General features: G+C 43.1%; 1 protein-coding gene across 4 annotated transcripts in view; it reads left to right on the top strand.

Moving 5' to 3' along the window:
• The first annotated feature begins 366 nt into the window (after positions 1–366).
• UBAP2 (ubiquitin associated protein 2) overlaps positions 367–25,462 on the top strand; it is a 158,216-nt gene continuing 133,120 nt past the window's right edge. Inside the window, exon 1 of one of the 4 annotated variants that reach the window (XM_064437758.1) lies at positions 367–444. The gene's annotated coding sequence lies outside the window, so the exon portion shown is untranslated. Of the gene's footprint in view, positions 482–560; positions 692–25,462 lie in introns of those variants that run through there. The other 3 variants (XM_064437755.1, XM_064437757.1, XM_064437759.1) reach the window with 3 other exon arrangements.

Here is a 25,462-nt window from a genome sequence, read left to right as displayed (position 1 = left end):
GGAGAGCATTAAGTACAGAAGGGTCAAGGGAGCTCTACAAAGCCCAGAACTTGTGTCGGCCCAACTTGAACGTCTGGGACTGGGGCAGCAAGGGTAACGAACGTGACCAGGGGACACGAACGGGCTTTGATCTGTGACACAAACCACCACCGGTCAGTCCTGCCAAAACCCAGCAGGGCGGAAAATAAACGCTGCCTTGGAATAAGAACTAAAGCAATAAAAAAAAAAAAAAAACCCAAAAAACACAAAAAGCGCCCCGCGGCCGCCGCCGCCGCCCCTCAGGGAGGGGAGCGTCCCGCCTCCCCTCCGCTCCCCTCAGCGGGGCGCTGGGCGGGACCGCCCCGCCCGGGGCGCGCGCGGCGGAAAGGGCGGGGCGGAGCCCCGGTCACACGGAGGGGAAGAGACCGGCTTCCCCCACACCGCCCCTGCTCACGTGGTGCCGCGGTAGGCGGAAGGGCCGGTGGATGGGCGCGCGCTGGCGGTGTGTGAGGGGGTCGAGGCGCGCGGGGCTGGGGGTGAGGGTGAGGGGGCGAGCGCGAGCGCGGGGCGGTCACGTCACGTCGTGGGGGAGCGGCCTTGCGCGCGCGCGTGGAGGAAGAGCAGGAGGGAGGAAGAGGAGGGAGCGAGACGCGGGGCGGTCACGTGACGGTGGTGGGCGCCGCCGTTGCTGCTTTGTGAGCACATTGGGCAGGTACCGCGCGCGGGGGGGGTTGGGAGGCCTGGCGCGCGCCCGCAGGGTGACGGGGGGGGGGGGGGCGCCTCCCCCTCCTCCACCGCCCACCCCGCGCGCAGATATGGGTGTGGGGGAGCCCTCTCGCGCCCAGCGGTCCGGGGGCGGCCGTTGGTCCCTCAGAGGCCCGAGGCCCCGGGACGGGCCCGTCGCCGTGTCCCCGTCCCTGTGGGAGGTTCTGCCCGCCAGGGCCGGTCGTTCCCGCCCGCCGAGGGGCTGTGGTGGCGGCGGCGGGGGGAGGTGGCGGCTCTGCCCTACTTTTCTCGGCGGCCGCCCGGAGCCAGCGTCGCCCTGCCCTAGATTGGCGCCCCCCTTCCCATCCCCTCCTCGGGCGCGGGCCGGTGCCGCGGAGCAGGCTCCAGCCCCGGCTCGCCTCGGGAGGGGGAGCCCATCTGGCCCCCGGTGTATGCTGCGGGAGATGGGTTAGTTCTCCGGCCCCTGCTGTTCTGTGTGTGTCGGTCCTGCGCCCCGTTTTCCTTGTTTCGCATCTTGGAGCTGGCGGGATCTGCCCTGACGGGTTTGTGCGTCTCCTGGCTCTGCGGGCGCAGGGTGTGAGGGAGGGTGCTGGACCCCCCCCAGAGGAGAAGCCGGGCGGGTGGAGGGGGACGTGCCTCTGGGCCCCTTCCCAATCTCGAGTCGGACCAAAGGAGGACTGGCTGCACAGGAAGAGAACATGTGGGTGAATAACTATTGATCTGTGCCTTGTGTAGGGCTTTACTTCCATGTTGTTTTTCCCCATCTCCTTCCCAGATGCTTCCTCACTAGTGGTGGAGGGGTGGGTAGGACAGCCGTGTCACAGTCACAGCTACAGAGTTCACTGACAGTCACATCTGGCAGCAACAGCAGGTTATGTGAGGACATGGTGATGAATGAACCGTTCTTTCTGTTAACCTTCTCTACCTAATCCTTCCTCACCCCCAGTTGTGTGTGGTTGCTGAGAACTGGAAATCAGGGCAGGGCTTTGCTATTGGTCTGGCTTAAGTTTCATTTAAAAACAACAACAAAAAAGAAAGCTCTTGTGTGTTTGCTCTTGTTGCTGAGGAAAAAAAATCACAGCAGGAAGGTGAACTGGTAGAAACCCTTCTGCAAGAAACTGCATGTGGAAAGGGACACAGTGCACCTTTGAGTGTGATGGCAAGGGTCTGAACTCTGTGATGTGAAGTAGATTTAAAAATACATGCGAAATGTCTGCAGTGCTGTTAAATGCCACCTGGGAGCTGCTCAGGGTGAGCATGTTTGAAGCTTCTCTCTCACAGATGTGTTAACATCAGGAGCATGACATGCAGAGCCCTCTTGGTTGTGTTCAAAGGACCATGCAGTGTTGTGGAACCGAAACTTCAGGTTTGCTGTGGAGCTATGTAAGGGGAGGCTTGTGAGAGCCAGTCTCTAGCTACCGAGCAGCAATCGGTCCCTGTTCATCCCAATTTGAGTAGATGCTGAATGCTCATAATACAGTGGCAGATCAAGGCGATAGCCTCTGGGGCAGTGGTGGCTGGTGAAATGGAGGGGCCGTCCTGGTGTGAGAGCAGCTGTTTTTTTTCAAGTAGAGAAATTGGAGCTGGATGTGTGTGAAGGGAAGGGAGGGGGGAGGATGTGCAGGCCTGGAGGAGCAGAGCTTGCCATTGAAACGGAGCCCTTCACAACAAATGGCAGTGGCTCAGCCTTCTGAGGCTTTGCTTTTTTAATATTTACCAGGCCCTTCTAGCAATTCCCTTGGTTATATCACCTTCTCTAGTGGAATCTGGGTTTGGATTCCCTCCTGGTTGACTCAATATTTATACCTGGGCCCAATCTCTCTGTGGTGGTTTGACCTAACTTCTTTAAAGAATTTATTTTTAACCTTACACTAGGTTAACTTGAAAGCAAGAAAAGCTAAATCAGTTTGCAGCATTAATGATGTTTTGGGACTCCTGGAAGGTTACATGTAGAAACTGGATTAACTGGTGTAAACCAATTTTGATGCAGAGTCTGGAAAATGAGCCAGCTTTTGTGTTTATAACCTCAAGAATCTTGGTAACTTGAGGGAGGGAGGAGTGGGAATCATGCAAGCTCTATCCTGCTTCGTTCTAGTTGCAGTTTTATCAGCGTATTGATTGAAAAAAGTGTTTATAGTAATAAAAAACAAAGGCATGGAAATTCAGAAATTTAGGCTGTAACTTGCATTGTTTTAGCCAGTCCTCAAAAAAGCTGCTGGTGCCCTGAGTTGCAAAAAGTTGTGACCACTCAGGGGGACTTCGGAGTTACAGGCTCCCCACTAAAATCTAAGGAAGCTAAGAGAAAACACAACAACAAAAAAAATCTTTTCTGTTACCAGAAGCTTTTATTTTTTTCCTCTTAATTTTCCAATTTTTAAGCTACTGTTTTGGAACTTAGAAGCAGATTTTTGATGTTCTATATTTCTTCCATGGACTTCTATTTTATGTCAGGCTTTCCCTGTAGAATGCCATTTTTTGCTAATTTTATATTTGTTGCTGGTGTCCCCATAGTGATACTGATCACAGCAGAATAGTATGCTGATTAATTATGCTTGAGAAATGTATGTATCATAGACTGCTAAATCTGTTAATTACAACACTATCAATATTAACTATTAATAGTAGTCTTTACTTGCAATTTCAGTACTGTTAAGCACCGGCAGTTGAAATAGGTTCTTCATGAAAGAGTAGGAATGCAACTTTATATCTTTTATTAATCTTTATTTTTGTCTCTTATTCAGTTAAAGCGCATGAGCAGGAGTCTGAAGACCTATGTTTCAGTTGTCAACAGCCTTGTATCACCTTGGTAAAAGAGAAGCCAAGTACTTGTCCCCTTTATAAAATGGTACATTACAGAAACTGTGTTGTAATTGTATACTTCAAAAGTATTGAATGGAAGGTGCTAGAGGAAATACAAGTAGCATCCACTTCAGTGTTGTTGTTCTGCTGGAGCTTTTTGTTGAATTTAGTTTTCTTCCGGTACACTCTCTTCACTTGAGGACCGTTGCATTCTCTTTGCTTTTCGGAGAAGACCTGGTTTGGACTTGTACTGTTTTTCATAGAACTTACCTAAACAGGTTGTGCTCATTAAAGTGAGAGCAGGATAAAGGTTGTGGAGAACCTCCTTTGGAATTGCTTACATTTCATGTTTTACAAAAAATAGCACAAAGGGTTTGTCTGTTGTGCTCTAACATGAAAGCCCATGCTCTTTAATTTTGGCTATCAATGCTGGCATTTTGTCTGAACTCCCTGCCCACCTGGGGCTCCAGTGGTCCCTGTCACAGGTGAGGTACCTTCAGCACTTTTCCCCCTGCTACTTCTCAATGCTGCGAAGAGTAAACAGTGACTAAAGACAGGTAGTTTAGAGGTGATACAGTCTGATGCCTGAGGTCTCATGGCTTGATCAGCTTGCTTTTACTACATCATAACTGTTTTGCTGAGCATATTGTTTTGTGTTCTCTGGTAAAACAATTTGTAAGATAGGTTATGTGAACAGCTTTGCACTCTTGCCTGAATGGAGTTGTTTCTACTCTATCTTGAAATTATCTTTTTTTTTTTGTTCAGCTGTCTTTGTGAAAGCTGCAAGATACTATGGCTTCTTTTGGAGGTTAACTTGTCAAGCTTTTTTCCCCTCTCCATCCCCAGCTTCTTACATCAGTCTGCCAACAGATGAGCTTGGAGGAGTCCTTAATCTGGCTCAGTGTAGTACGTTGCATTAAAAACAATGAAAGGTTTCCCATACTGAGAAAGCTTTGATCTTTCTTGACACTTAAAGTTTGCCCCAAGTAGTACTCCTATGGTGAACTTTATGGTTTTGGTTTTTTGCTTTATCATACAGGAAACACAGTTTGTTCCAGATCTGCAAAAGATGCAGGGTCAACATAATTTGTGTTACGGAATCATTTAGTATTTGAATCCAAAGTTAAATGAAGAAAACGCAAATACTGTCATAACCTCCAGATTTGAATGATCAGGTTGTGCTTTTTTTAACCTGGCTTAAAGAAGTAGGGGGGGAAGTCTGTCTTAGTCTGTTAGGCAGCCCTGTGGTTGGAGGTGTAAAATTTGAGATCAGTAGCTATGGTCATCCTTCTAAATGCTTTTAATGGTTAGCTGGAGAGTGAGGAAGTCTTTTTGCAGTTTTACTGTGTGTGGTGTAAGTTTCATCTAGAATGCATCAGTCGTGTTTCTTATGATTAAAATAATGTTCCTGGAAGTAGGTTGATGCTTTAGAGACCATATTGAGATTGCTTTTGAGCAAAGAAAAGTAACTTCTTTTTCTACTGTATTTGTTTTGTTAAGTGTTTTGGGGATGGTGGACATAATAATATAGAACGAAGCATATGGCTTCTGAAAGCGTTTTTGTTTCCTCTTTCTATTTGGTTTTGACGTTAACTGAATCATGGCTATCTTATGGTAAACGCTTGACCGATATCTCATATTACCACACTGTCCATATTTGCCAGTATTTGAAGGCTATCACTTGTATTTTATTTTTTCATTTTTCATTTATGTTCTTCCTTGATTTTCACATTTGCATGTTGTCTTAGATGGAGTTTCAATAACGTGAATCTGAAAGGAATCCTGGTGCCAAACCTGGCTCTGCTGTTGGGCTGTACATAATACGCTGTATCTGAGAAAATCTGGTCCATGCTTTTGATGGGTTGTACCCCAAGGGGCAGATATCTTCTGTTCCTGGGCTTTTATTTCAGCTTTCACTCACACGTTCTTCAGATCACTGACTTGTGATCCATTTTGAGACTGACGTGAGAGGGACCTAAGTTACTGATGTTAACCTTGGGTGATTAAATGAGGGGAGCAGTACTGCACTTCCCGGTGTTGTGCTTCACTTTATTTTATTAGCCATTGAATGAATTTCTGTATGTTTTGAACATGGGGTGAGTGCCAAGGGGGAGCTGTCTGAAAGTCTGTTTAGAGAAGGGTTGAAATAGTGTTATGAGCCTGGTGAAGGCAAGTGAATGAGTATGCACAAGTATGGGGTTTTTCTTAGTGTTTGAGAAAACCTTGTGGCTTCTAATACCTGTCCTCAACCTGTTGGGTTTCTTTGCTGCTTCTTGATGTCCGGATGGCAGCCACAGAATCATAGAACTGTTAAGGTTGGAAAAAACCTCTAGGACCATCCAAGTCCAACCATCAGCCCAGCACTACCATGTCTCCTAAACCATGTCGTGAAGTAGCACATCTATATGTTTTTTGAAGACTCCCAGGGCTGGTGACTCCACCACCAATCTGGGCAGCCTGTTCCAATGCCTGACCACTCTTTCAGTGAAGACATTTTTCCTAATATCCTATTTAAATCTTCCCTAACGCAGCTTTAGGCTGTTTCCTCTTGTCCTATTGCTACTAACTTGGGAGATGAGACCAACACCCACCTCACTACAACCCAGGAACTTTTCTGTGCGTCTTAGGAAAAGATGCTTATTATCCTTCTCAAACGGTTATGACTGCAAGTACAAAACTCCTTGCAACTTTATGCCTGTACTCCAGTTTTCATTTTTCTGTTGATGTAGTAGTCTATGTTGCTAGATTTAAAGTTCCAGTGACTTTTGTGCTACCTGATTTAATTGAAGATTTTTCTTTTTGATTGGGCAGAAATGCTACAGCTTGAGAGTTGTCCCTAATGAAGCTTATGGGGTATTTTTGATAGCAGCTTTTCTGTTATAAGACTTCATCGCCTTTTTACTTCATGTAATCACAGACTGGCTGAGGTTGGCAGGGACCTCTGGAGGTCATCTCGTCTCCCTGTGCTCTAGCAGGGCCACCTACAGCTGGTTGCCCAGGACTGTGTCTGGCCATCTTTTGAAAAACTCCAAGCAACCACAGTCCACTACCTCCCTGGGCAGCCTTTGCCAGTGCTCAGTCACCATCACAGTAGAAAAGTGTTACCTAATATTCAAATGGAGCCTCCTGTGTTCCACTCTGTCCCTGTTGCCTCTGCTCCTGACACTGGACACTGCTTAAAAGAGTGGCTCTTTCTGTGCACCTTCCTTTCAGGTATTTATATACATTGAGGGGACAGCTTTCCCTGCCCCCCACCCCCAGAGGGAAAAAAAAAATTCTCTAGGCTAAACTACTTGACATTGTCACATCTGTAGTCCTTCAGGCAAACTCAAGTCCATATGTTCTTACATGCCTTTGAGAAGGAGGTTGATTAAGGACTGAATTTAGTGTAGGGGTGGTGGTAACAGTAATTCGTGGATCTTGATAGGTGGAGAGGTGGGTGTGTGTGTGGTACATGTTCAGAACAAGTGCTGTGAAAATGCAACAAGATGCGTATTTCAAATCCATATAGTTTTGGTGCTTTCAGATAAGGAGTAATTGGCTGTCGCAGCTCTAGCTGAACTGAATACTGTAGTTCAGCAGTGTTGTGACGCAAGAAACGGGTCAAACATTTGTATGACAGTGATAGTTGCCCATGTCCTGTGTACGTTCTGTCTAGGAATTATGTGGATTGTAAATGATGGTTTAATGTACATACAGTATTTAGGAGAGGTGATGCAGAATGCTTACTGTACTTCTGCATATTGAGCAGTTGATCTTATGAAGCTATGTGCATCAAAATTATTTTTAAAAGTCCTTTTTATGAGACTAAAGCCAAAACTTCGCAGAATTACACAGCGTATTTTTCTTATTCTTGCAGATCCAGCCTTCTGCCCGCAAATCACCAGGACCCCCACAACTGCAAACAGGTTAAAATAAAGTTAGGTTGTTAAAATTACTTCATAGTTAGGGATACTGAATCTGAGAAGTGCTGGGATGGCTCTGTTAGTACAGTCCTCTGAAATGAAACATCAGTGAGGTTTAGTTTCTGCTGGGAAACCTACCTCAAATATTTATATGACTTACCTCCCTTGCTGATTCTGTTGACAGCTAAGGAATGCTTTTGAGTACTTCAGTCATGGGAGAGAGGGAAGCAAAAATGTATAACTTGTATTTCTTCTCAATAAACGAATCCATTAAAATACCTGATTAACAGAAGTCATCCTAAGTGTTCCACTAGTTATGAAATGACCTACCTATTACAAAATAAGATAAAACAACGGGTGAGAGACCACAGAACCATCCCATTCCAGTTGACCAATGTCTAAGGAAAAATTGGGCACAAAAACATATTGAGTGGCGCAACTTACCTTGCAGGCCAGAACAAGCAGGTTTTGAACATTTGAGTCAGACTGTGGTAACTAAGACCTTTTTCTACCTACCAAAAAACAGGTAGCTCTTTGTGATTAGAGCTGAATGTGGGGGAGAATGAATGAGAGAGTTTAGCAACTGGAGTTTGCATTGTTTTCCTTACCAGCACTTTACTAAGGAGTGGTGGGTGGCCAGGAACTTGTTTTATGGCTGTAGGTTCCCTTTATCAAGAGACCCTGACTGAAAAGCTGGCATGCAACTCTTCCTCCCCTTCCAGTTGCTTTGTGGTGTTGCAGAAAAGTTAGGATCAGTTGTTAGCATGTGCTTTTAGTGGTACGTTCTCTCCTTGACTCAGCAGGCAGGTCCTAACGCAGTATGTAGAGGGAGAGGGATGGAATGAGTTGCCCGTGGAGGAGCAGGAGGAGGATGTGGCTTGGGGGCAGTTACAAGACAGCTTTGGTGTGGGGGAAGAAGGGGGGAAAGAGTTGGATATTCTTGATCACTGATATGATGGGTTGCTAGTTTGATTTGTTTGTTCACATTTTCCAGAGACTGGCTTATAGCAGCAGAAACGAAGGCATTAAGGCTGGGGAACCTTAGGTGTGTCTTTGCAAACAAACAAACAAAATTCCTGCTTTGATGAGTGGCACGGAAAGTAGGTAATGAAATAACACTAGGAATGATGAGCCCTGTTGAAGTACTTGGGAAGGGGTCTCTTTTCTGCATCCTATTTGGCTATTAAATCTGCTCGTGAATTTTAGGCACTGTGAATGTATTCCAATCTTTTAAAACTGGTGCTGTATTGTTAATGTAAAGGCAATCTGGAAAGCTGTGAGTTTTGCATCTTACTTCTCCTGGTATTCCTATCACACATTTTTGTTTTGTGTTTATGGGCATGTGTATTGACGAATTGCATTTTTCCCGAGGAGTTTATATATAAACAGACATGCTGTGAAATACTGTGAAAGTTTTTTTTTAAGATAATCTTTATGTTCTCTTTTAAGGGAGAAATGTTGAAGGGAAAGGGGATAAGCTCTCTCTTCTGGCAGTGTAATGGTGGGGAAAGTTAGCTCTGTTTAGAGATATCCAACAAAAGGACTAAGTATAAAATGAGACTGTTACCACCTCTCACATTTCCTGAAAAATCAACTTCAGACTTCTCAGTTTCTCTACCTGGTAAGAGGATGTCACATAAGCATAGCTCAAACACTGTGCTAAATTTTGCTAAAATGTATATCTGAACTCTACTGATTTTATTATAGCTAAAGCCTAAAAGCATTCAGCTGAAGACAGCACATAGGAGACTAAAAATAAAGCTTTAAACTAGGTTTATCCAAATGTACATTTGTGTTATTATGACTCTATTATATATTATAATAGTATGATCTTTATAGCTAGAGAGGTGTGGAGCTCTGCTTTCTTGAAATCTTGGAAGAAGTGGCATGCTTAGCTCTTCCAGGGCTTGTTGTGAATTGGCTTTCCAAGGATTTCACCTTCTGGGATGCATCAAAGCTTGTTGAAATACCCACCTATGGTATTCAGTCTCCACTCCTCTATTTCAGAAGATGTGTGTATCTTTAAAATGACCTGAATTTCTAATTAAAGAAAAAAGTGGAGTGACGCCCTCAATTTGCTTTTACAAAAACTGTATCAAATTAAGATTTTTTTAAGCTCCAGACCAATTAAAGAGAAAAAAAGCTCCCCAAAAGCTCGTCTTAAAGAACACGTTTTGAATATTTTCCAGTTTTAGTTAAACCCAAAACATCACAGCTCCAGGAACCTAAAGGTTAACCAAAACATCGTTACATGTTTTTCATGTTGGATATTAGGAAAAACTTCTTCACCGAAAGGGTTGTCAGGCATTGGAACAGGCTGCCCAGGGAGGTAGTTGAGTCTCCATCCCTGGAGGCATTTAAAAGAAGGGTAGATGTGGTGCTTGAGGGTATGGTTTAGTGGCGGACTTGGCAGTGATAGGTTAGCGGTTGGACTTGATGATATTAAGGGTCTTTTCCAACCTTAATGATTGTGTGTGTGTGTGTGTGTGAGTGTGTGAGTGTGTGTGTGAGTGTGTGTGTGAGTGTGAGTGTGTGTGTGAGTGTGTGTGTGAGTGTGTGTGTGAGTGTGTGTGTGAGTGTGTGTGTGAGTGTGTGTGTGAGTGTGTGTGTGAGTGTGTGTGTGAGTGTGTGTGTGAGTGTGTGTGTGAGTGTGTGTGTGAGTGTGTGTGTGAGTGTGTGTGTGAGTGTGTGTGTGAGTGTGTGTGTGAGAGTGTGTGTGTGAGAGTGTGTGTGTGAGAGTGTGTGTGTGTGAGTGTGTGTGTGTGAGTGTGTGTGTGAGTGTGTGTGTGAGTGTGTGTGTGAGTGTGTGTGTGTGTGTGAGTGTGTGTGTGTGAGTGTGTGTGTGTGAGTGTGTGTGTGTGAGTGTGTGTGTGTGAGTGTGTGTGTGTGAGTGTGTGTGTGTGAGTGTGTGTGTGTGAGTGTGTGTGTGTGAGTGTGTGTGTGTGAGTGTGTGTGTGTGAGTGTGTGTGTGAGTGAGTGTGTGAGTGAGTGTGTGAGTGAGTGTGTGAGTGAGTGTGTGAGTGAGTGTGTGAGTGAGTGTGTGTGAGTGAGTGTGTGTGAGTGAGTGTGTGTGAGTGAGTGTGTGTGAGTGAGTGTGTGTGAGTGAGTGTGTGTGAGTGAGTGTGTGTGTGTGAGTGTGTGTGTGTGAGTGTGTGTGTGTGAGTGTGTGTGTGTGAGTGTGTGTGTGTGAGTGTGTGTGTGTGAGTGTGTGTGTGTGAGTGTGTGTGTGTGAGTGTGTGTGTGTGTGTGAGTGTGTGTGTGTGAGTGTGTGTGTGTGAGTGTGTGTGTGTGAGTGTGTGTGTGTGTGAGTGTGTGTGTGTGTGAGTGTGTGTGTGTGTGAGTGTGTGTGTGGGGGTGGGGGTGTGTGAGGGGGTGGGGGTGTGTGAGGGGGTGGGGGTGTGTGAGGGGGTGGGGGTGTGTGAGGGGGTGGGGGTGTGTGAGGGGGTGGGGGTGTGTGTGGGGGTGGGGGGGTGTGTGGGGGTGGGGGGGTGTGTGGGGGTGGGGGGGTGTGTGGGGGTGGGGGGGTGTGTGGGGGTGGGGGGGTGTGTGGGGGTGGGGGGGTGGGGGGGTGGGGGGGTGGGGGGGTGGGGGGGTGGGGGTGTGGGTGGGGGGGTGTGGGTGGGGGTGTGGGGGTGGGGGTGTGGGGGTGGGGGTGTGGGGGTGGGTGTGGGGGTGTGGGTGTGTGGGTGTGGGGGTGTGGGTGTGTGGGTGTGGGGGTGGGTGTGTGTGTGTGAGGGTGGGTGTGTGTGTGTGAGGGTGGGTGTGGGGGGGGGTGGGTGGGTGTGGGGGGGGGTGGGTGGGTGTGGGGGGGGGTGGGGGTGTGGGGGTGTGTGCGGGTGGGGGTGTGGGGGTGTGTGGGGGTGTGTGGGGGTGTGTGGGGGTGTGTGGGGGTGTGTGGGGCTGTGTGGGGGTGTGAGCGTGAGGGGGTGTGTGGGTGTGAGCGTGAGGGGGTGTGTGGGTGTGAGCGTGAGGGGGTGTGTGGGTGTGAGTGTGCGCGGGAGTGTGGGAGTGTGTGTGTGATCGATTCTTCACAGCAATTGGATATCTAACAAAAGCTCTGGAAGAGTTCAGCCAAAGAAGTACTTATTTGCAGTATAGGAGTTTTAGATTGACAGTGCACTTCTAACCTTTAAACAACAACTTGCTTTTCAGTCATGTTAAAGCCTCTACAGACAAGTGAGTTCCAGATCAACAGTTATGTATCTTTAGTTGCCTCTGAAGTAACAGCCTTTTGTGATCTACATTAGTGTATAAGGTTGATTATTATTATTTTTTTACTTCCAATTTTAATCAAAGTTTTTCTTCTCACTTAATGTCACTGTGTTCCTTGGGCTCTTTGTTGTATTCCTTTTTTTGATTTGGTAGGAGTTCTGATAATTCAGTTAAGCGAAGTTTTTTGTTCTCACATGTGCTTGTGTATTAGAATATACATTAAAGTCTAACTGATCATGTCTGATAGGGAAGCCTTTACTCTTGGTGCTTTGTGTTCTAGGAATTTCTGTGTTTTATTCATTGTGTATTTAACATTTGGGAACTTAAAATGGTTTTAAGGGAAGTTATGTCTCTGGCTTTGGGAATAAGATAATCTATTTAAATATGCTTTACGCTTTTTCCTTCCCTTTCTTCTTTCTCTGGCAAAAAAAATTCTGGAAAAGGCACAAAATGTTGTACTTAGATATATTTGTAACTCTTCAAGTGGACTTTCATGAATAAGTGGAAGCAAAAATTCTATGTCTTAGAGCTGCTGTCCTCACCAGTTGCATGTATACTTAGTGATGTTTAAATGCAGTGTATTGAGAGCTGTTTTATATCCCATTCTATCAGTCTCTTGCATTTGATCCTGCAAAGAAATTCTTCTGATGTAATAGTGATCTCACAGTAACTTACTTGAAAATAAATCTCAAACACTAAGATTTTGTGGCAAGTTTCTTTTGGGATATCAAAAATAAGGTCAAACTAATGCCTTCTGCCTTAGAGTTTTCAGAGCACAGCATGAGGGTTAGTAAGAAAAATTTTTCAGCTTTTAGATGTGGGAAAATGGGGGGACAAAAGGGCAATATCTATTTATATGAGGCGTGTATGCTTTCAAGAAACCACTAAAAACTCCTGAAGGTGAGACAGCAGCCTTTTAGCAGTTTACCTTCTGCTGATTACAGCTTTGGGGAGTGCTGCTTTCTTAACTGTGTATCTTGGACACTTAGCTCTTATTGGAGGAAGTGTGTGGGATGACAAGTTGCATTTTATCTTTTATGATTTTTATTTTCACCTTGTTCTAGTGAATTAGGTTGTTCTCACTAATTTTCTAAAGGCTGTGTTTTGGGCAGAGTACTCATTGAACTTGGAAAAACAGTCTTTGTGTGTTAAATTGAGAACATATAAAATGTCACACTGTTCTGCATTTTAAACTTGCCTCAGTTCTCAGTTTATTTACAGTGTCATCTTGGCTTTTACAGCAAGTGTGCTTAACAGTCCCCTGTTGTGCTAGAATTTTTACATAACATTCTGTAAATGACTGAAAAGTATTATTGTGATTAAAAAGGTGTACTTAAGTTTGTAATGCAATTTCTAGAACTTGTAATATTTCATATTGGTTATACTTTGTGTTCATCCTTTGCTTGACTTGTGTGTGGATACAGTGTTTTGGTTTGCTTGGAGAAAATTGATGTTTGCAGCCTATCTGCTGAAATGGTTTTAAAGATTGTCCTTGCCAAGCTGTTTGTTCAGTGAAGTTTTTGTAGTATGGTATGATCTCTAAAGCTAATACCAGTAAACTTTCAATGCTGTTGCTAGAGTTGAACGCCACCGTTGGCAAAATGTGTATTCCAGGTGTAATCTCAGAATCACATGCATATGGAGGGTGAGGTGATGCAGTTAATATAAATAAGGTAACTGTTTCAGACACTTAAGATGTGAAGAGTGCAAGTCCCTTTTCTTTCAAATGTGAGTAACTTCGGCAGTGGAGTGCTTGGTCTTTCAGACTGATGGTGAAATAGACAGGTGACTAATGTCTTCTTGGGATGTTTTAGAAAACAGGTTTTCCACTTAGGCATTTTAATATTGACTTGCATGGTATATAAACCTGGCCATGCCTCTGTGGCATCAGGGGCTGTTGGGTGAGTACAGCATAGTAATGAATAACCCAGCAGAATACAAAAATATGTTTAAAAGGGAACATAAACTTTAAGAAAATATGTGAATAAATTTCCATGAAGAGGAATTTCTTAACAGTTCATCAACAGGAAGGGGGTTTTGAAGAAAAACTCATTAATATGCTTATTCAGATTTCGTGAACTTTTAAAAAAAAAGATTCTTCGCACTTTTCATCAATTTTGATATAAGCTAGCCTGGCTTGGAAAGAAGTTGTGGAGGAGAGTGAGAACCTCCTACTGGAGATAAAAAATGCATGGCAGCCAAAAAGCCACTTATGTTAGTCCAGACTTGCAGAAAAAGGTAAAGATGGGGAGCTGGAACAGCGACTGTGAGTCTCAGAAGAAGCCTGTGTCTGGTTCCCCCGACGTACGTTGGAAAGAAAGTAAATACTGAATTAAGTGCAGTAAAACTTTGGGCAATTTCACATCATATGTGAGCAGCTTGTCTCTTTGGTATCTTCTTCAAAAAGGTTAAGAAACTAACTAAGAAGTGGGAGGTGAATTTAATTTTGCTTTTTTAACGTTAAACACACAACAACAGCCTGGATTACTTTATTCCTGCTTTTAGGTTTGAATTCTCTGTGAATTCTTGATTTACCCCCTCTTTTCTAGCGTGTTGTATATCTGAAGTTGTAAAGATTGTTAATCCTTCATCTCTTTGGGTAGTTTGGTATCATTTTGGTGCTGACTTCCTGTAAACTTCTGGAATGATGGAACAAGAGTAAGTGAATTTATACGTGACACAAGTTGAGAAGTTGTTATCATGAGGAAAATAATGCTCACGTTCAAGTGGGAAAGCTTGGGGTAGAACCAAGCTTTCTGACAGAAGGAGGTCAAGATGGGGATTAGTATCAAAGGAAACTAATAAACCCCACCTTGTTTAAAGCTAGACAAAATGCTAACAACAGTCATGACCATAGAAGGAGCAATCCAGAGTTGGCAGAGGCATAAAAGTGATCTCTTATGGCTTTCAGTTCTTGGTGCAGTTTCTGCGGCTGCTTGTCTGTGAGCTCCTGACAATAAGTTTGAAAAAGGACTCAGCTTCTTACACTGTTTCACTTTGGAAAGCTAAACTGACCCAAATGGCTGAGAGTCTTAACAAGATTTTATGCACAGTAAAAGCGTAAGATTATGAAGGAAGGAAATCTTTAATACTGCCTTAGAAACTATTGTTTCTTTTCCTTCTTCTGGAACTTTATATTCAGAGTCATATATGTCACTGTGAAAAAAATATAGCTTTTTATTTTGGTGGATTCTCCTCTTGCCTAAGATGAGCCTTGAGAAATGTCTTCATCTGGGGGTAATTATAGAAAGATATTCTAGAACATCTTGCTTCATTTAAGAGGTGTTTTCTTCAGTAAGACTGCTGGTTTTCTATGTCTTTTTTAAATATGTGAGCGGATCACAAGCAGTGATCTGTACTGGTGGTCTTCCCTCAGTATCTAGTTCAAGGAGTTGGGGGCTCTGTACAGGTGCAGGAATGATAGTTGAGCTTTTTGGTGTTGCTACCAAAACACTGAAGCTAGAATAAAAAATCTGATATCACAAGGTTTTTACCACACTTTATAGGTATGGCTTTACAGATTACTTAGTGCATTTGCTTTTATATCATGTGGCTTGTAATGTAACCATTGCTTTTTGTTGAGAGTTGTAATGTGATCTGATGAGCGTTGCAAGTCTGAATTAATCCTCCCTTCCAATACTTTCTTTTATGGTGGCGCTTTCTGCTTTGTTCCTTGTTGTCAATTCTAGTCGGAATTAACTAGATGCCCCTTTACTTTTGATGCAGTTGAGTGTGTTTCCGCCAGTGTGAGAATGTAAGAAAAGTCTCCACTCTTGCTCGGCTATTTTTAGTCCTGTTCCTTGTATCTGTTTCTATTCAAAGAATTCCTTTGGAAGCTGTTCCAGGAGAGCGCGGTTTGGTGACGCAGGAAGGAGCTGGAGGGGGCAGGGAGAGCACAAACGCCGAGCATGTTTGTGATCTGGCAGTGAGAAGTCCGATGTTGAGTGCTGCTTCCTGTGTGCCACCTTGTTCACAAGAACCCCACTCAAAGCGAGTTCCCCTTTTTGGGTATTGTCTGGCTGCATGGCTCACAGCTTGTGCTAGCTATTTATTTCTGTCACTTGGAATACCTGGATTTCAACTTGATTCTTCTTACTGGGTTTGTTTTTCTGTGTAAACAGTAATTAGTTTTAGGGACTGTTTAGATATGGGGCATTGCATCAGAGCCAATAGCTGAAATGTGCTTTTCTACAGTTTAATGGCCAAAGCTGACAGTTCCCAATACTTGTCTTTTTCCTGGTTCCTGTTACATTTCAGTATCTCTTTTTTTGTTCTGGTACTGGTTTAATCCGGAAATGTGGATTAGCTTTCCTGATAACTTTTTAAAAAAGTTTTTTTGTTTGTTGTTTAACAGCTTTTTAAATCTTTTTTTTGTGTGTGGTATGAATTACTCATCTTGTGGGTACAGCTAGCTGTTGAATGTAATGGTAATGATTTATAGGGGGCTGACCCACTGAAGATTTGGTTTTTCTTTTTAACTGTTGTCTTATGGTTGGTACTATTGACAGACTACAAGCCCGAAGTGTCCGTGATGTATGCTTGTAGCTTGTGTTGTATGTACTGACTTAGCCCATGCTTAAATTGTTTTGAAAGTGTCGTGCTGACGTTGTCGCTAGAGATGTGAGGAATAGCGGTTTTGAGACAAGTCGGTCACAGTTAATATGGGAAAGTCATATGCCTTGTGCAGCTTTAGTGGTGTACTTCAGCCTTATCTGGGATACTTTGGCTGCTTAAATATTTTTTTTCCTTGTAGTATTGATAGCTTACCCAGAGTGTGACCTGAGATTATATGTCCTTCCATATATTCTTTGAAGCGAACATCTGTAACTTGTTGAGTTCATATTCTGCAGCTGTTTCCTCACTTATATATATGAGTGTGTGTGTTGTTGTGCCCTGAGCTCATCTGGGTTTCTAGATGACCCCTGAGTTGATCTTGGATAGACTGGAAAGCTGTGCAAATTATTACAGTCTGCAGAAGCTTTGCCTTGTGATTTTTTTTTTTTTTTTTTTGGGTGGAGAGAGTCACCTGAAGAATTTCCAGGTTACCCAGCCTTGTCTTCCCAGACGAGCCAGTCTGGATTTCCTCCTGTCCCCCTCAGAGGGACTGCTGTGAGTTTTAATTAGCTAGGAGGGAGCAAGCCTTCTCAAGGCAGGGCTTTTGATGGGAAAAGGGTGGATGTTTAACCGTATTATTCCTGTGAAAGTGAAATTCAAAGATGACCAGCAAAAGCGTCAATATTTGTTTGTGTGTACAAAATCATTAAAGATTGCTTTTGGTGGATAAATTGCTTTAGGGTAGTTTGAGTCTAGTTTAATGCTTGAAACTGAATGTAGACAGTTGACTTCTGTGGCTGGGGAGAAGGACTGTATTGAAGATTACCATAAGCTGTGTTAGTCAGGCTGTCCTAATGTTGGTTGATTATAGCATCCTCTTGTTTGGATAGGAGCACCTCCAATTTTTTCTAAGTGTGTTCTTCACTGCAAGTTACTGAATGCTGACATGTATCCAAGAGGCTGGGCATTAAGGAGTGTTCTTCAGTAAAGATGAAACAAGTCTCTATTTTCCCATTCATGATCAAAAGAATATATATGGTGTAAGATAGTGATACATTCAAGATCACTTTGCTGGCAGAGTCCCTTCTTGGGAGGTTTTTTTTATTTTAATACCTATAAGATTTTTTTTGTTTGTTGTTGTTGCATGCAGAGGGCCTGACCAGAATCAAGTCTTGCTATACTGGATCCCAGCAAAATAGAACGTGAAACCTCATGTTTTACCTATGTTATAATGGTGCATGGCTGCTGAAATGCAAGTTCATTCCCCTTTTCCGTGTGAACTTGATCCCTGTTCCTCATGTCAGATTCAGCAGTTGTATAGTCAGATAGTTTTCCACTGGATAAGCTTATTAAACTCACTGTTTTGTTTCAGAGGGTTTAGTTTGCTCTTGTGTCAGCTCACTGAACCAACTCCTCTGCAGCTGATGGATTGTTAGTCTGATTGAAGGGAAGTAGCAATATTATGTGGTTAAGGAGTAGGGGAGCAGGAATGCTGTTTCTGGTGACAGGTCATAGCTGTGTGGTATTACATGTGAGCTGAAACTTGATTTTAGTGGAATAGACTGTTTGGGTCCTACCTGTGCTGTGGATTGAAGTTTGAATGAATATACAACCAGGTCCCAAATGGGAACTGAAACCCTAGTCATGTTTTTTTTGGTCTCAAACTCTGCTCAGCTGTCCTCCACTTGTGCATGACTTCAGGAAGGCTGTGTTAGTTTTGCCTGAAGAAGGTAATGATATTCAACCCTGAAAAACCTGCTAGTTCACTTTTTCCTCAGATGCAGTAAACCTCTTCTTTTGTGAAGTATTAGTTAATGTTTTTTCACAAGCCTCCTAGTCAATGCAGTGCATAATTCAATCTGAGTATTTGTTGCAGGGGGTGACTAGGCTCTACTTCTGCTAGCTGCTGCTCTGTTGGAAGTTGTAGACACTGTAGTGTCCTTTCAGTGGATGCTGCTCAGGAAACCTTAGGAGGGAAAACACTGAGGGCTTTACTTTTTCTGTTTTTCTTCATTGGTTGTTCAATTTTTCTGGTAGGGGACAAATCCAGAGCAGCAGGCATGAAGAGATTTGCAATACTGATGGTTCTTTACCACTGAAGTGGTGAAGAATGGGTGTGATAGAATAAATACCATGTACACTGTATACTGACTTAGCTAGTATTTTCTTTTTTTCCTTAGGCTAGAAAATGTGAGTGCAGAGGACTTGGAAATGGAGGTGCTTCTTTCCTCCCATAGCAAGAGGAAGTGGAGTGTGTGCATGGCTGTGAAAACACCAGGAACCACCTCTGAGCCACTGTGGTCTCCATATGCTTCTTAAGCCGAGCTACTGAGTCAGTTGTCAGTTTGGGACAGCATATGGTGTGGCCATTGATGGGAATACATTATCTATTTTACTTTGACAGCTTTTAGAGAGGGTTCACATCAGAAAAGCCTTTCCTATGATGGAAGGACCTCATTTCTTGCTCTCTATCAAAGGTGACAGGAACACATTTCTTTTTTTCCTTCAGGTCTTAGAATGTCAGGACAGGCCAGAGTTTTTCTTCAGATATTCCTCACAGGATCCCCATGATTGCTGCTTCTCAAAGAGAATGCCTATTTTCTGTATATTGTATTTCTGTGTGGACCAGTGCAGCCTTTAGTTTTTGTCTAGTTCATGTTTTTTTCTCTAGACTACAGACTGACTGTAGTCTGGTCTGCATTATAGTCTGGTAAGATCATGTAGTTCTGATAGTTCTGAGACTGGTGCTTAGACTAATTGCATGTTATTTTCTAACTGGATGTCAGTTACTTGAAGTATCATTACGGTCAATAAGTGCTGGTAACAAGTGTGTTTTGCATGTCTTTGCAGACATTGGGCTTATAATATTTAGGACAGGGAACAGGACTTTATTTTTTGCATGTGGGAGTCCAGCTGGTTGCTATCTAAAATGGCATTGTTCTTGCAGAAAGGCAGCAAAAGATGAGAATAGTGTCTTTGTAGATACTGATGTCTGAAACATCAGGTTCTCTGAATCTTCTAGAACATTCACTGCCTTTTGATTGTCCAGAATCACTCAGGAGTGTTGTCTTTTGATAGCAGCAGAGCTGGGTGGATTTTGCTAGCCAGGTTTTCAGCAGTCTGAACATTGCCTTAGTTGTGTGACAGATAAAGCCTTAGGTGGAAGTCAGTTAGGATTCTCTAATTTTAGTGCAATTTTTTTTCCTCTGTTTTCATTTGGTTGTTAATACCAGTGGATATTTCCACGCAGTGAATCTGGGGAAATTTAGATTCCTCCTTGAGAAATTCCTGTGCGAATAAGGGCACTCATTGCCTCTGAAGTTTGAATAAAGAAATTGATACAAAAATTCATGGATACTATCCTTCAAAGTCCAAACCTCCCCGTAAGAGGAAGCGGAGTATCCAGAAAGTTCCCAAAATAAAACTCAATAGCAACAAAGTCACTATCAAGCAGGCATCCTTTATTACGGCACTGGGCAGCACTGGGGATTGCTCCACCATGAGTGCTCCAGTGATTTGGTAAACTTCCAAAGATTATATGCTATAAAGTCATACATAGTCATAAGGTTCCCAAGGATTCATTAACATATGTAAAAGTTCAATCTGCATGCATAGTTGTCTTTTTAGTGGTCTTCGGGGGTCCTCCAGTGGTCTCGATGGTCTTCGTCACCTGTCCGATGGTTGAATTTTGGGTTTCCTTTGCCTATAGTATAGTCATTGAATTAGTTAATCAGTCCTTTGGCCTTGGACCTCACAAGAGGCTGATTTAAACTAGTTCCTCCAGTCCTTATCTCGGCACTGATGTCCTGAGTCTATGTTATCAATGAATTTACAAGCTTATTCAAGTCTCTTTAATCCTATCAGGCACCAAGTTGCATTCTTCAAATACCTGACACTATCTTTTGCAAAGGAGGAAACCACTAGAGGACAAGGATGTATACAATAAGGTCTGAGTCGGGGACTGTCAGGGGTTTAGTCCTTTCAAAATGATGAGGGCAAGTCTGACCAATGTTTATTAGGTGTAGCTGGCAGATTTTGATTAAAGCTAGGATAACCACGAGAATATACTAAAATGTAAAACATGTCTGTTAAGCAGAGACACTGGGATAAGAGCAAAGATGGATATTGTAAGATTAGAAGTTTTTTTTTAAAAACAATGTCGTGGTTCAGCCTCAGCTGGCAACTGAACACCACGCAGCCGCTTGCTCACCCCCCCCCACCCCTGTGGGATGGGGAAGAGAATCGGACGAGCAAAAGAATTTGTGGGTTGAGATAAGTACAGTTTAATGATTACAATAAAATGATAATGATAAATGATTATGATAATAATGACAATAATGTTAATATAATAAAAGGGAAAAGGAAGGGAAAGGGAAAACAGGAAAAAAACCCACAGAAACACGAACGATGCAACCGCTCACCTCCCGCCGACCGACGCTGCCTGTCCCTGACCCGCGATTGCTGCCTCTCTCCCCCAGCCAGCTCCTGCTAGTTAACATACTGGGCATGATGTTACATGATATGGAATATCCCTTTGGCCAGTTTGAATCTGCTCTCTTAGCTGTGTCCCCTCCCCTCCCAGCTTCTTGTGCACCCAGCAGAGCATGGGAGGCTAGACATGTCCTTGACTAGTACAAGCGCTACCCAGCATCAGCCAAAACATCTGTGTGTTATCTCAACAGGTTTTTTTTTTCCATGCTAAGTTCAAAGCACAGCACTATACCAGCTAGAGTGAAGAAAATTAACTCTATCCCAGCTAAAACCACGACAATGATATTGCTTAACTTTTGTGATGGAAACCCACTCTACTAGTGGAAAACATGCACTGTTCAGTCCCCCTTCCACAACATGCTCTTGAGAGGGGCTCTGGGTATGTGGCCAGCCATTGCCTAACTCTGATCTTTTGAAGATGAGCAGTTCTTTCTCTTCCAAAACAATGCTGTATTTTCTTTCATTTGTAAGACCTATTTGTGTATTTCTTTGTATTCCTTTGTCTAACATTAGTTTAGGATTACCAGTCCTTGAAATTAACTTTACTTTTTGTGGTAATGAGAGATTACTGATATTTCTACACTGGGCTGTGTTCTTAGCTAATTACAGATTGATGTAATGACACAGATTGGCAGAATGATAATTTCAAATAACTCAGTGGGTTTTAAGAAAGATGGGAAGAGTGCTAATTTTTTTATTTGGTACATTTTGCTAACACAACTGGAAGTGTGTATGTTAGTTTATATGTTTGTGCTGGTACTCTGGCCACTCCCAGCCATCCTCTTTTCTTGGTAAAACATGGGAGCATGCAGACAGTAGAACTTATGTCTCCTGTGGTGTTCTACCAGTGATGCAGGTCTATTCCTTGCCGTCAATATTCTTCCTATTTACTCCAGAAGACTGTAAGATGAGACGGGAATCCCCCAGGATCCATAAGTTCAGGTTCAGTACTGTTGGTTTGGAGCAGTACACACTCTGAGTAATCAGCACTGTTCCTGAGGAACATCTGACTCCTGCAAACTCCTTTCCCCTTTCAAGCAGCAGTAAAGGTAGTGAGATTCTTTAGACAACAGCACTTGAGGGAAATACATAAGTGTTTTCTTCTGCTCTTTTTCCTCATGCTCATGCTACTGCTGTGGCAGTAAGATCTAGACTCATTGTACATGTACAGTAGTCATGCCATTGTAAGACAGTGTCCTGCAGCCTTTTCCCTGCCTTGTCATTGTGAGAAATCCTTGACTGAGTAGCTTTGTGATTCCAGTACAAAAAAGCAAGCACGTTTTTAAGGTGTCTACAGAGATTTCTCACGATGTTCTCTATCACAGCTCCTTGTCCAGAGAGTCAAGAAAATAACTTTCTTGAGACTGCCTCGGGGAAAGAATTAAAACTGCAAATGTTTTGTTCAGCTGGTGGAAGTGAATACTTCAGAAAGATTCCTGAAAGTCAGATGGTATTGCAGTGCATGGTCTGCCGCTCGAAGATCAGCAATAGATTTGCTGTGTCTTGCAAGGCTTGACACCCTGTCAAGCCAATTTGTATTCTGTGCATCTCCAGCTTTTCTGACTTCTTTGAGTCTAAATGGACTAGATTTCTTACTGAAGAAAAGTTGAACAAAAGATAAAAGAAGGTAGCATGATAGCTTTAACAACCTGTTTTTTGTGTTGATACGCATTCGTTTACTCTTTGATTCTTTCTCTTCCTCTTTTCCTTCTAAAATCCAGAGCAAAAATCCAGCTAAATGTGTGGAGTAAGACGTAACACATGGAGGCTTCGGGAGCGGGTGGGATTTGGTCTGTTTAGGAAAGCTAGGTGTGGAGATACCAATATTTAGGTACTGTTTTTGAAAACTAGAATAATTGTTGCAGTTTCATCACCAGTCTGGTGACTGCTTATTATACAATGCTGTATATGTTGTTGTAGTGTAGGTCCCTGGACTAATATTGCTGTGCAGACAGAAATACTAAAACAAGCAGAACATCAAGATGAGGGATTATTTTACTCTTAACTAGACTTAAAAATAGAAAATAAGGGCATTTATTTGCTATAAGGAAGTGCTGAAATTTGAATTTCAGTGTCTGAGAAGCTAAACTTCCTTGAAGTGAACAATTTTCTTAGCTACTGACCAAGGTGATTTGTTTAGTTTCTTTTCTTTTTTTTTTTGTTCATTTTTAAGCTAGAAATACAGACAATATTCCTTTGGAGGTACTAGATTACATCAGTGTAAAAATGGTTTATAGCAGTCTTGTGCCTTTTTTTAATTGTATGAGTGGCAGTATGACCACCTTTACACAACAGTTCTGGAGAGTCCGGTCTCTTTAATGCTTTCTCCTCCTTTTTTGCTGGTGGTATGGTGGTCTGTTTCACTTAGTGTGTATCTGTTTCTTCAAAACACAGCTATTTTGGCTGCTTTCTGGAGTTGCAGTGTGTCTACAAGGTTGAGTATTAACTGCTGGTGAGGGACTTCAGCACTGAGCCAGACCCTGACATGGAAACTGAAACATCTGCTTGTCTGAAGATATTTTTTTTTGATCTTCGTTAAACAGATTTTAATTAAGAGTTGTCTTCCAGTCTCAAATCTTTCCTCATTTGATCTGCAGTTAAAAGTTCATCAGTTTGTGATATTCTACTCTTTGCTATGACAACAGCCTGCCAAACAGACTTTAATACGAGGAATTGGAGAGAATAAGAAGCTGTTTTGCGGGTAAAGAAGTGTTCAGCCCCATCTTATTAGTTAATAATATCCCACTGACTGCTCAAAATTGTAGCCACTCTGATAATTTGAAGGCAGTGGCTACCTGCCTGCCTTCTGCCTCCTGCTTTGGTACACTGAAGAGTACATGGGGTAGGGTGTGAAGCCTCTACCCAGGGAAGACAGGTGGGTGCCAGGGAGGTGTGGTGTTTCCCTGGTCAGCGCATGCACCATCAGCAGTGGAGCAGGGCCCTTCAGCTGCTCCTTATGCGTGCTGCGGCTGGGCTGGCTGCTGTGTCTGGACCCTGCCTGTAGATAGTGGGTGCCAACCAAGGGGAAATAAAATAGCTTCTTCCTGAAAGCTCTTTTTATATCAATCTGGCAATTGTGCTTTTAAGACGACTGGATTGTGTCTGTCTGAAATGGATTATAATGTGTCTGCCTTTGCTCTGTGGGGAATGTCAAACTGAGAGCGTGCGTCCACACTTGTCTGAAGCAAGTGTAAGTCCATACTGCTGCCAGGAAGAGGCTCTTAGCTTTGCTGGTTTTCTGCTTCAGACGTGTTGCCAAATTGTGCTGCTCATGGGCTGCATGGTCAGCAAGAGGAGGATCTTCTTTAAAGATCTCGTTACACTGTTGAGGTTGTTTGGCTCTGTTCCCACCAGCAGGTGGATCTTGCTGTGCTGTTTCATCCTTCAGGAGTGTTGAAAACTTTCGTGTGCCTGCCTTTTTCCTTAAAGTGTCCTTTCATCCTGAAAAACAAACATGGCTTAAACAGCTGTGGCACAGAGACACTGTAAAATATGTATTAGGGGAAGGAGAAAAGATAAAATGCTCTTCAGGTACCATAAGTTGCCCGGCTATCATAAGTATAGGCTATAGTTCAGCATGTGCTTTATAATCAAAGGGAAAACTCTGTTTTAATGCGCGTACTGCTGTCATGTCCAAAATATGGATCACAACATTTTGAGTAGCTTTGGTGAAATTAGAGAAAATAGCATTGAAATATATGTCAGAATTCCTAGGTACCGGAATCTGTAAACATGATGTTAATTCAGAAATGATGAACAAATTGACACCCAATGGACTTATAATTTCTCAATGTATCTTAAATCACAGTGGGCTAACCTCAGACAATCATATTTGAAACTATTGGCTTGTCTTTCAGTGAGGTTAGTGCTATCTATCATGTTCTCTGTTCAGTGCTTTTTTTCATTGCTCACTGTGCTATGTTAAAATTGTGATGAGCTGACCAATACTTTAAAACAAAAAAACCCAACCACCAACCCCCCCCCCCCCCCCCCCAAACAACACAAAGGTCATTATTAGTCTGATTAAATTTAGGTTTTTAGATGTTGGCAGTCCAGTCAGCAAGGTGCTTAAAGCAGTTTTTTACACAAAGAGCAGAAGTAATTGCTACTGCAAACTCAACTGAAGGCTGTCCATAATATGTTTAAAATATCAGTGGACAGCCATGACCAGATAGTCAGTGATACATGTTGAACTTGCTGTTAAGTACATGTGGAGATGCTCTGAAAATTTTGCTTTCCGTAGAACATGTTTTCATGAGCTTGAATAACCTCTGTTCTGACTGTATCTAGCTTTTAGGGTGTCAGGTGCAGTGCTCTGAAGGCCTGTGGGTTCTTGGGCCTAGAAGACCACAAATTTAGACTACCTTAAGAGCCTGGGAGGCAGACTGGCTTTTGTGAATATATTCATAAATCTGGAGAAACACAGTGTTCCAGTTCAGCTCATGCTGTCATCAGTTCCTGGTAAAGACAGGCCTTTTCTTGTTAAATATGTAAGAGTTCATGGAAATATACTTTCTCCTCAGAGTTTGAGTGTTTTGTCTTGGTTTTGGCTGAGATAAAGTTAATTTTCTTCCAATAGCTGGTACAGTGATACGGTGGATTTAGTATGAGAATAATGTTGGTAACACACCGGTGTTTCAGTTATTGCTAAGTAGTGCTTACACTAAACAAGGACTTTCCAGCTTTCCCATACTCTGAGGGGTGCACAAGAAACCGGGAGGGGGCACAGCCAGGACCACTGACCCCAGCTGGCCAAAGGGATATTCCATGCCACAGGACGTCCTGCTCAGTGTATA

The sequence above is a fragment of the Phalacrocorax carbo genome, chromosome Z, assembly GCF_963921805.1.
Source record: "Phalacrocorax carbo chromosome Z, bPhaCar2.1, whole genome shotgun sequence".
Taxonomy (NCBI): domain Eukaryota; kingdom Metazoa; phylum Chordata; class Aves; order Suliformes; family Phalacrocoracidae; genus Phalacrocorax; species Phalacrocorax carbo.
Note: the sequence above shows the minus strand (reverse complement) of the source record. Positions and strands in the feature narration are given on the sequence as shown.